The following is an 11,868-nucleotide window of genomic DNA, read 5'->3' as shown; positions in this document are numbered from 1 at the left end:
CATAATCAGCCCATGTAGGTTTACTTTCTTTTATCTTATTACCTATTGAGGCACATCCAAATTTTTTTGAATGTATTCAATCTGAATTTTATCCTTTCTTTTCTTATCACCCTTCTCAATATCATCATCTTAACTACATTCATTTGATAGTATGTTGTTTGCTGATCAACCAACATTTTGTCTTATAAAGCAATGCTGGTCACTTAAATTTATTAATAGAAAGGTATCACTTAAATTTTCAAACCTCCCCAAAATCATTACACATCAAATGATCTCATTTGGCAATAAATTTTTATGTTTCAAAATTCATTTATTATAAACTTTCAAACTTTTTAGATTCAAGATTTTTCATTATGGTTTATTAAATCATTAATAACAAAATATGTCATATATACTAAAGAGTAATGATCCTATGAGACCCTCCCACACCAATGTGTGTAGAACCCCAAAGGATCACCATTAGGCACATATCTTTAGAAAAATCAAGTCCCACACCCATGTGATAACTTTCTTAGATATCTGTACCAAATTTAATGGTGATCATTTGGGATCCTACACGCATGGGTGTGGGAGGGTCTCATAGGATCATTACTCTTATTATAAATATAAGAACAATTTTATAATATTTTTTTTTCTCAAAGCCTGGTTTCAATTGCATTTATGACTAATTTATCTATTTTTAAGAACTTTAAAAATGTAAAATTTTAATTTATAACTGCACTGAATTTTATCGTAAAATTTGATTATAAGCAATCTCTAGATTTTCTAATGAGTAATTAAATATTAAAAATATTTATCATTTTTTACAAAATTAAGAATATATCCTACATACTAATAAGAAAATAATTTTAATAAAGATAGTTATAAGCTATTATGTCATACTAAATAATTGTATATGTTAGAATGCACAAGATTTTATTTATGTTCTATGAGCCCTCTTCCTCTATTACATATGCATTATTGAAGTTGGCAAATAACTATTCTTTACATTTATTTGAGAATTAATCACTGTATGGTTCTAAAATTGTTTATTTTATTTCCTTACATCTATTATATTTCTTATTTTTTGATTTCATGTTAAGATTAGTGACAAATTTTGAGTTTTTATGTGGAGAGGGAGGCAGGGAGAGTATGATTGGTTTTTGTGGAGAGAGAGAGTAGTAGCAACGTTGTTTCGCGAAAAGGGGGAGGCTAGTAGGATTAGCAATGCACTCAAGACTAAATGGTCAGGGTGGTGAGGTGCTACAACATAACATCTTGAATTCTTATATTCATTATGTAACTCATCTACAATGGAGACATATGATAGCTAAGAAGAAAAGACTGTTATAAACAAAAACGGACATCAATCTCCCATTATGCAGTTTCCAGTCGACCATTGAATGAAGCTAGTCTTCTCCCCATCATCCCACAATAGGCTTCCTCCCCATGCACAGCATCATCTCCAACCTTGAACTTTACCTCGGCCATCCTCAAAGGCACAACCTGGTTTATCACGAGGCATATGGCACTCGTGACCACCAGTTTCCACACTGTTATGAAAGCTGCACCCATAACTTGTATAGCCATTTGATGAAAGCCTTTACGATAATCCCCTTTCTCGAAGCAATAAAACAAGCCATGTCTGTTGCTACCATATTATAGAATAGACTAGTGAGGTTTGGTTGTGCAAACAGGCCTGAGAGGATTCCACCAATGAAACCAGCGACGGTGTGCGTGTGGGAGACATTGAGGGGGTCATCGACCTTTTGGAGTAGGGAGGAACTGCGGTGGAGCATCATCATGGTGTACCATGGCAGGGACCCTGAGACTGCACCCATCAGTACTGCTGCCCAGGGTTCTACTATTCCTGCAATTGAACAAGAAACTTAAGGGAGATAAATTTTGCCTTCAAACATTGTTGGAGAACATCATAGTTCAAAACTATTTCTTTTTGTTTTATGTTTTGGGGCTAAGAGATGGAATTGGAATGAGTTGATTATTTAAAGGCTGCACAACACAAATGGATAACAAAACAAAACCCTTTAACCTAAGACAAAAACAAATTTCTATTTTTATTGGGGCATAAAATAAAGGAAAAACATATACATGGGCCCACAGAAAACCTATGGTCATGAATTTCTACCACTGTCCATGGATTGTATGGATGCTCAGGAAATTTGAAATAGTAATTTTTCTATGGTCATATGAATCACAGAATACTCATCCTGAAGTGTAGACAATGTTAACATTATGCTCAAATGAGTCATGATGAAAATTTACAGACCAACTCTGTTCACTGGATTTCTTTTTCATTATGATATAGTTCCCTTCAAAAATAAAAACATTTTCACATGGTCCTTGAAGTTATAATGTATGATACATGACCCGTTTTATACCTCTTATCTTTAAACATTCACACATGCATACATACATGAAGACATGAATATATATCAAGAAAGAAGAGTAGAATGGTTCACCTGCACCAGGGGTGATGCAGACCAAGCCAGTTATCATCCCTTGCACCACCCCGGTCACAGAGCTCCTGCCATTGATGAGCATGTCCAAAGAGAGCCACATGAGTAAGCTTGTGTCAGTGCAAAGATGAGTGTTGAGTATGGCCAATGCTGAGAACATATTAGCTGCACAGGGTGGTCCTCCATTGAAGCTTGTCCACCCTAACCAGAGCAAGCCTTCACCTCCAAGCATGTGGATAATGTTGTTGGGTGGGAATTTCTTCTTATTCAATGAAATCCTTGGCCCAACCTTTTTTTCATTCGAAAACCGTCAAAACACAATCAACCCTGGTTTAATTAGAGAAATTGGCATATGTAGCATGCACACCTAGGGTCTTTGCCGGATATTCATGTGCATTTTTTGTGGGTCGTATTTACCATATTTTAGTTGTTTGGGATCCTCATTTCATATTTGAGTTTTTTTTTTTTTTTTCTTTCAGTAGTTCAGTTTTGGGCTTTGAACTTGTGATGCAGTATTGCAATTGCCAACACCTTGGTGTTCCAAGCCTTAGCCACAATCTTCATATCATTTTGAGTTACTTTTGTTGAAATTAACCAAATACTGAATCTCTTTGGAAAGTTGAATTTTGGAGCGTCCTACCTAGGAAAAGTACAGGTTTTTTAAGCATAAGAAGAAGAAAGTATATCTTATACCAGTAATTATAGTAAGAGCGCCCTCTAAGGTTCATAAACTGTCTGTAACAGATGTAGAAAGGTGAAAATTAACTCTGAAAGGTGGATTAGTGTCCTTAGGAACTATACAACCATGGATACTCTCCAGTGAGCACCATTTGTATAGCAGCTGGACATTCGATATTCCCATGCTTTGCCAATTACTTTACAGAAATACACCGTTGATATATGGCCTCGATATAATTTGATCCATACGATCATAATAACCCCATAAAGATGAGGTTATCACTGAACCAGCAATGGGTTGGACTGCGATGGAGGCAAGCTGATCAAACTGTACAATTCAACCAATTGAACATCGCTATTGTTCCATCTTTGTCTAACCATTTTACAAGATGGTGATAAAACACATGGTCATCATTGTTACTATGATCATCATCGTCAAAGCCTTTTTCCAATTAATTGTTACTATGATTATATAGATCAGTTTATATTTTCCTTTTAAATACAGTATACTTCTTCAAATATTAACAAAAAGATTGTATACTATGATAGATTTGTATGCTTTTTGAACTGAATATATGAGTGGTTTACCCAATAGGCAGCAGTAAAACCGGCGATCCCGGAAGACAGATGAATAACATAACCGCCGGAAAAATCCACGATGCCCATCTTCTCAAGGAATCCGCCGCCCCAGATGTTGAAAGCCCCCACTGTGTATGACAGCGTAAGCCAAAGCGGCACAAACAGCATCCAAGCATAGAAGTTCATCCTCCCCAGCAGTGAACCAGCAAAAAGTATTACAGTAATGGCTGTGAAAGCAAGAAAAAAGGCTCTATACGGACTTTGTCATAACAGATAGGCTTGGTCCAGGGAGGAAGCACCCCTGCCCAAAACACCTTTAACCAAGGTGGTGCTCCCGAACGACATGCGGTGACCCAGCACACCCAGCAGATCAAAACTGCTGCAAAGGCATAGAGAGCCATGAATGCCGAATTCACAGCCCATTTCTTCTTCATGACACTACCGTACAGGATTATCAGGCCTGGGACGCTCTGCATCCCCACACACGTCGCTGCTGTTAGCTGCCATGCATTGTCCGCCACGTTCAGCCACTCCGGCGTCCCCTCGCTCAGCCAGAGTGCAGGGGGCAGCTCCACCGCGGCCATTCTCCTCTATCTCTCACACACACACTTCTCTCTCTCTTGCTTCAATGGTGAATGTGGGAACATGGGTTGCTATGCTATGTTGAAAGGGGCGATGATCCCGAATCTTGGCGGAAATACTCAGATGCATTCTCTGGTTTCTTGAATTAAAGATGCAGTTACACTGTTACAAGAGGTGTTATAGTGGCGCACCTAACTCGTTTTGCCGTTTTAAATTCTTGATAAAGAATTGGTTTTATACTATTTATTTACTCCCTCGAGCAACAGACATGCTAAAAATATATTGTAGATCAGGGATGTAATCTCTACCTTGCCTCAAGATTGAATGAAGATTGTCAAAAAAAATTTGAAGGGTTACATCTGAGTGTAATAAAACTCAAAATTCAAATTTTTTCTTTGAAAAATAGTCATCTAGTATTTCTTATGTGGTTCCCGAAAGTTTTAGGCTAAAAACATTTTGATAAGTAGGCATTTTGAGTTAAAGAGTAGATACACAATATGCTACTGCAGGAGCATAGTATACGGTCACTTTGCATATTTGTGTGGAAACGTTTTGATTTAGGACCACTTGTACTTCAAACGCTTTCGTAAAGTTGCAACTGCGCTTTAGAAAGGTGTGTGGCCGTGATTCCGTCGGCGCGGCCGGACGGATCGATGGTAAAGGACAACATCTCACCGTAGAGGATCCAACTTGTAGGAACGGGTCAAGGTTTACAGGTTGACCCAGTGGGCTCCAAGTGATTGGTCTCGACCCGATCCGTTATTTCCGTTTGGGTCGAGTCTTAAAAACAAACCAAAAATTTCAAATAACCCCATTACTAGATTTTCTATGCAAGTAACTCCAACCAAAAAAAAGTTTCTCACTTTTTACTCAAAAATACTTCTTTGCCAATACCCCCAACCCAAGAAAATAAAAAAGGGTTTAAACTACCTTCTCTTATTTTTACCCACACCTTTCTCTCCTCTTTCCTATGAAAAGGCGGTCCGGCGTATTCTTAGGGCGTCCCGGCAGTGTAATGTCATTCCGGTAAATAACAGTGACAGTCTAGTAATACAAGTGGCGGTCCAGCACTGACAAAGAACGGTCCGACAATAGGCTCATGCGGTCCAGCACGGCCAAAGTGCGATCCGGCAACAGGCCCAAAGTGCAGTCCGACAATGTCAAAGAGAGGTTAGGGGGTCCGGCAATGTCAAAGAGCAGTCTGGCAGCCCATGTAAGCCCACGTGAATGCCCGGCCAAAATTAAAATTTTATGTACGAAAAAGGGTATTTTCATAAAAAAAATAATCGTTTTTTTAGTTTGGGTGGTATTTGCTAGAAAGTGTATTTTGGAGAAAAAAGTTAGGTTGGGGGTAACATGTATTGAAAGTCTAGCCTTGGGGGTTATTTGTAATTTTTCTTAAATAGAAATTTAGCAAGGTGGGGTTTGTATAAGGTTGAGGCCCTAAACAATCAAAGTAAGTTGTACATCTAAATAGTGCCGAGGTGATTGTTTAATGGCAAGAAAATCTTTATGGTAGATTGAAAATTTATTTGTATTTCTATTCATAAATTTTAAAGCTTTAGAATAGTATAAATCGAGTAAATCTATAAAGACTTAAAAATATTGAAGATTGACTGCCCAGATAATGTATTACAAGATGCACTATCTCCCACTCGAAATCCATTTTTTTTCATTTATGTAAGGTCGAGATGATCAATTTGCGAGTTTTGTGACATCAAAACAAACCTCTTCCAATGAATTTCTGAGGTTTGCTTTAATTTGATTGTTTAGGGCCTCAACCTTATATAAACTTTTTCTATAGCTGAATAGTTCATGTCTTGTGAGTGTTTTGATGAATTTCTTAATGTGTGGTTTGAATAAAGGATCAACTTTAAATAATCAAAGTAACGCTCACCTCTATCTTGCTAAAAGATGTAGTATCGGCGTTGGAAAACCTTACCATAGCCTGAAAATCTATTTTCACTTTTAAACTATGAATTCAAAGGTCTAAACATGGTGTAGATCAAGCATATAAACATTTCAAAATTTTGAAAGTGAACAGTCTAGATAATGTATTACAATAAGTACTATTTTTAGGACTTAAGATTTTTTTTCTTGATCATATCCATACATCACGAGATTGAGTATGTTATTTTAAAGAATGGTTTTGGTAAATAATTAAAATTATTCTTGACGAATTAGCAACAGAGATCATGGTCAACTGATACACCAAATGGGATATTTATCAAAAAGTACTACAAACTATTGAACACCTCATCTATTTCTAGTTAATTTCAAATATTCCATTAAAAAAAAACGTAATCATGCGTTAGAATAGCTGCTATTTTAGATACATTTTGAGCGTTGATAAATAAGTGAAATGCCAAATAATTGATGTTCATACTTTCAAGTGGATTTTAATAAGTTCCCTATAGTGAAAGACTAAAAGGCTATTGTTAAATTTAATTTTTTTAGATTTCCTTTATATTACCAAGATGACAAATACCCCATCTCATTTAGAAAAGTTGTACAAGGGGACAAGGGTTCATTGTTCGAAAACAATGAACCGGATCTTCTGAGAATGGGGCTAGGGTCGTAGTGATACAACCACATGAGCCTCATTGAACTTAACTTAAAAGGTCATGGCCTCCATTTTTACTAACACTTTCGGAAAATTGATTCTTTCCAAAAGAGGTAGACGATTAGGAATTTATTTGTCAAAGGGATCCCTAGAAAAAGATTACTAGGAAATGATTTTCCAAGGAGATTGCCCATTTCTATCATTTGGAACCAAAATCTGTGGCTGAAGCTTTTTCTGCCTGCCACACAAATCGTTTGCTCTATTTTACAAATAGAGAATTTGTTTTTCTCCCCAAATGCTATGAAATTTATTTGCCATTAGATTCCCTTATGGAACAAAATAAAAATAAACTGAGATGAGCGTGTAGCTTGTTGGGGCCAAAATAGAAAAAGACAATCTCTTCCAACAGCTTTGGGGCCAAGATAAAAACAACAATATCTTCCAATATATTCCTTTGAGGGAACTCATAATAAAATTCATTGGCACTTGATTACGTCCATGTTAATAAGTTAGAACCAGGATGAGTATAATGTCAATTGTGATAAATGCTTATATGAATGGTGAGACTTGTAAACTGAAGTATGATATATGTGGCATGAATGAATTGGTATATGTATGAAATCGTGACATCGAGTTTCCACTTAGGGTTATGAAACTCACCCCTTACTTTCACCATGTACTATGAAACTCACCCCTTATTTGCACCATGTAGATAGTTAATCAGCATTGATGGAGAGCCTGTGCCAGGAGACTGTCAGGGCGGATGCCCGACCCCATCAAGATGTTAGACTTATATTTCTTTTTTATGACAGTTTGGCTATCAAAGTGCTTAGGTTTATCTTAATTCATCATCTTAGTTCTTGGTAAATGCTCAAATCTTTTTTATTGGATGGTTATTAGAATTCATTTTCAATTTGTTGAGTGCTAGTTTGATACTGGTTTTGTTTCGACCTCTGTGTCCGACCCTACGCTCTATGGGCTCAGTGCTAGCCTTTGTGGGGCGGACGGGGCCGGTATGGGGTGGGGTCGTAATAGAATTTATTAAGGAGGTCACAATCATTCTTAGTCTAGTCCTTAGATGTCAAATTGGATGGCTTGGCTTAGTCAAGAAGTCCGAGAAATTTTTTTTTAAAAAAAAATTCTGAATCTTTTTTATGACATTCTTACTACCACCCAATTTCAAATCCAAGGGACAAGAGTGATTGTGACTTCCTCATACGAAAAGTAAATTCATCTTCGATGTTGCAGATGCTATCCAAACAATAAAAACTCATTTTTACATAAATAGCTTTTTCATGGCAATCATCAATGTGTGTGGTTTGTACAAAGCCGAGGCTCTAAACAATCAAAGTAAAACGCACCTTCAAATAGTATCGAAAAATATGGTTTCAGTACTAAAAATCTTTGTAATAGCTTTAAAATATATTTTCATCTTTAATTATAAAATTTAAAGCTTCAAAAATAGTGTAAGTCGAGCAGATCTATGAAAACTTGAAAATCTTGAAAATTGACCGTCCAAAAATACATTACAAGATGCATTATTTTCAAAACTTGAAATACATTACAAAATGCACTATTTTCAAAACTTGAAATAAATTGACAATCTAAAAATACGTTACAAGATGCACTATTTTCAAAACTTGAAATCCAATTTTTTTCATGCCCATGATGTTGAGATGATCCAATTTGAATATATTTGGGCAACAAAACTATCTCTTCTAGTGAAGATCTAGAAGATTTTGAGGTGGACTCTAATTTGATTGTTTAGAGCCTCCGCTCTATATAAACTTTTTCCAACATCAATATAGGTGACAATTTCTATGTAAGAGTGAGTTTTCTTTTTTCAATTATATTTCATATGGTAAATTTTCAATTAAATTACTAGTACTTAGTGTAGGAATGGAAATCAAAATGAATCAGGCTTAATACATATACGATAGCTGAACGATGATGCTGCATCTACATTGGAAAAACTTAAAATTTCTGGGGGCTTAAAAAATAAAAAAAAGTTCAAAACAATAATGAACCCCATATCTAGATTCTAGAATAAGTTGCCCCTCACTTTGGGGCATGTCCTTTACGTTGATTCTGAACCTTCTATATCCAAAATAGATATACAGGCCCACACGAGTTCAACAAAGAAAGGGATATTTGTCATTAAAATGGTCAATTTTTCTCAAAAAACAGCGAGGTTAAATTATTTAATTTCCTAACAAAGTGGTCGCTTCTTAAACTCTTTCATTCAAATACCTCTTCAAGGACTTGGAGCAAAAGTATCTCCCCATTGTACAAAACCCTTCTTAAAACAAAAGTAATTTAGGCAACTTTTAATGAAAAAATCAAGGAGGTACGTGGATTAAAAAATTTAAAGATTGTTGAGGAGGTAAGAAAATGATTTTATTTTTTTGTTATTATTTTTTAAGCAACGACTTTGTTGGTAAATGGTGATTTAATCACCTTGCTAATTGATTTTTTAGGTGCATTAACCATTTTATTTATATTTTCCCGAAAACCCAATCAATCAATAAATACAAAAATGGCGGCCATCTAAACGTAACATTTGCATCTCTTTTTGTACATGAATTTATTCACATAGCAAAATAAATCATCTCTATTTTCTCTAAAATTCCATATATTTTCTTTACAAAGGTAAAAACCAAAGACCTCATAACCCTGCATGGTCGCCTCCACGGCTCGAGTTCGGTTTCAAATGAATGATGAACGCATTCAATCTCTCTGTATTTCTATTGAATTTGCCCATTGAAATGATCATCGAAGCCTCATGATACACAACTAAGGGGAATTATGAGAACAAAACCTTCATTTGCATAAACCCCTTACCTGAAATCCGAAGAACTCACCGGAAAAGCCATAGACAAGCTCTTGAACAATCAGTATCTCCCATATTTTTGCCAACAAAGAAGCATTACAATGCATCTTCTTACAATATAGAGCCTCGACCTCTGCTCCTTGGCTATGGCGAGACACCCCGTCTCCAGAGGCCTGGAATCCTCATTATCCCACTTATTTGTTTTCCGGCGCCGTGAGACACATTGCCCCATCTGATTCCGACGAAATCGTCGGGAAATCAGCCTGGAGTGTTTTTCCGGCGAAAAAAAAAAACACAGAGCCAGTGGTTTTTTCAGTTAAAAAACCCTAACCCTAGAATGCAAAAACGCGGAACTTTCTTTTTGTCTTACTTGGCTTGGCTAAATTTGGGGTTGTTGATACAAGCTGCAGGGAGTGCCTTGTTTTAATTGGTATTATATATGAAATCAGTTATATGCCACCGCATCTTAGGGGTTAAGGACGAAGGACGGGTCCCACTTTTCGTGACACGTGACGATTTGTAAGTGGTTTAACGCGCGCGTACAGTAAACGCCTGCTTTTATATAAGCGTGAACGTATACATCCATGTTTTCTGGAAAGGACAGAGTAGGGCCCGCGTAAAAAAAGTATCCGTTTATTAAATTTTCAAAAATAGATTAAGTTAAGGATATTAACTTTCTAATTTTATTGAATGTGACGTACTTTTTGAGAGGTCGATAAGCACGTGTAGTGTACTCCTTTCGAGCATGATGTCACTCCGAAAGAGGTAGATGAAATTCTTTATGGGATTGTATATTTTAATATTATTTGGTTTTAATACTTTTAATCATTAAATTTGAAATCCAATAAAACTGTAAAATCTTTTATTTATATATATATATATATATTTTAAACTTTATACCTCATCATTGACCCATCCCAACCACTCATTTTACATCTAATAATAAAATATTGATTGAGTTTTTTATATCAAAAAGTAAATAGCTTTATTATATATTTTTCTTTTTATTTTTTAAGTTAGGAGGAAAGTTTTGATTCAAATATAAACTCTAAAAGAGCAAAAATGGTTGGAAGTAATGAGAAGAGTGACTTATGGTCTAACTGAAGGTATGGTCTTTGATAGAGCAAAATGGCAGGATATGATTTGCATAGCCACCTTAAATAGTCGAGATAAGACTTGAATAACGATGATGATGATTATATATATTTTTTATTTTGAATTTTACAATTTACTTTAGAGTTATTATCTTCAAAAAAAATATGAAGATTTGTGGCTTCATTGAGTGTATGTCCTTTAATAGAACATAATGAAAGAGCATAATTCATGTAGCCAACCCTAATTAATTAAAAAAAACTATAATAGTGGTTAAATAATTAAACTCTCGATGTGGTAAAATTTATCATTCCAAAAAAAAGTTACACGAATTTCATAAATAAAAATAAAAATAAAAATAAGAAAGAAAAATTATGAGGTAGGAAATTTCCTTCTTGTAGGCTGTAGCATTTAGATGGCGGTTACTCTGAACTGGTCCCAACTTATAACAGGAAATACAACACACGCGTACCGTAACGCTTTAGGGGGCATTCATCGTCCTCATAGACCAATGGCTGAGCTGAATCATAGCCACCTCCAAGAATGAGACATTTCATTGGGGAGTAAAAGTTAATCTTAACCCTTCTTACAAGGCAGGGTGGAAATACAACATACCATACACGAGAAGCGTATGTTATTTGGATCTCTTTTTTTTTTTTTTTTTTGACAAGAGCCCATAATTTTATTAATCAAATGAAAAAATCAAAATTACCTTAACGGATAAACAACTAAATGTCCAACCACAGCTCCATCTTTGACCAAAGCATATGCCCTATGATTTGCCACCCTATAAACATAGTTACAAAACACCATTTGATCTCGACCGTTACAAAACACCACTTGATCTCGACAGATACCCATCACCTCCGTCCAAAACTTTCTCAAACTCCAAGGGGCGAACTTTTTTCCGACACCTCCATCCAAAACTTTCTCAAACTCCAAGGGGGCCGACCTTTTTAACACCGGTTGATATTTAAAGGACACGGTTGCAGTCACCCTGCATATTGTAGAAACGGGGGCTTGGTAATAAATATAATTTAATCCTAATTTCAACATGAATATGAATAAATAAATAAATTTTAAAATTA

At 35.7% G+C, this 11,868-nt stretch overlaps 1 long non-coding RNA gene and 1 pseudogene across 3 annotated transcripts; both read right to left on the bottom strand.

Moving 5' to 3' along the window:
* Positions 1–1,235: 1,235 nt before the first annotated feature.
* Positions 1,236–4,389, bottom strand: LOC18424203 (ammonium transporter 2 member 3-like; annotated as a pseudogene). The gene is made up of 3 exons (XR_016041357.1): positions 3,723–4,389; positions 2,460–2,745; positions 1,236–1,849 (listed from the first exon to the last, which is right to left on the bottom strand). The product of XR_016041357.1 is annotated as an ammonium transporter 2 member 3-like (transcript).
* A 6,768-nt stretch (positions 4,390–11,157) lies between these two features.
* On the bottom strand, positions 11,158–11,583 carry LOC148780354 (uncharacterized). 2 transcript variants are annotated; one of them, XR_016041356.1, is made up of 2 exons: positions 11,493–11,583; positions 11,158–11,295 (listed from the first exon to the last, which is right to left on the bottom strand). It is a non-coding gene; the product is annotated as an uncharacterized LOC148780354 (long non-coding RNA). The 2 variants fall into 2 exon arrangements; XR_016041355.1 differs by having other exon boundaries at positions 11,158–11,300; positions 11,493–11,575.
* Between the last annotated feature and the right edge of the window lie 285 nt (positions 11,584–11,868).

The sequence above is a fragment of the Amborella trichopoda genome, chromosome 9 (genome assembly GCF_054954075.1).
Source record: "Amborella trichopoda isolate Santa Cruz 75 chromosome 9, AtrichopodaSantaCruz75HAP2 v2.0, whole genome shotgun sequence".
Lineage (NCBI taxonomy): Eukaryota > Viridiplantae > Streptophyta > Magnoliopsida > Amborellales > Amborellaceae > Amborella > Amborella trichopoda.
This window is presented reverse-complemented; position numbering and strand designations above follow the sequence as displayed.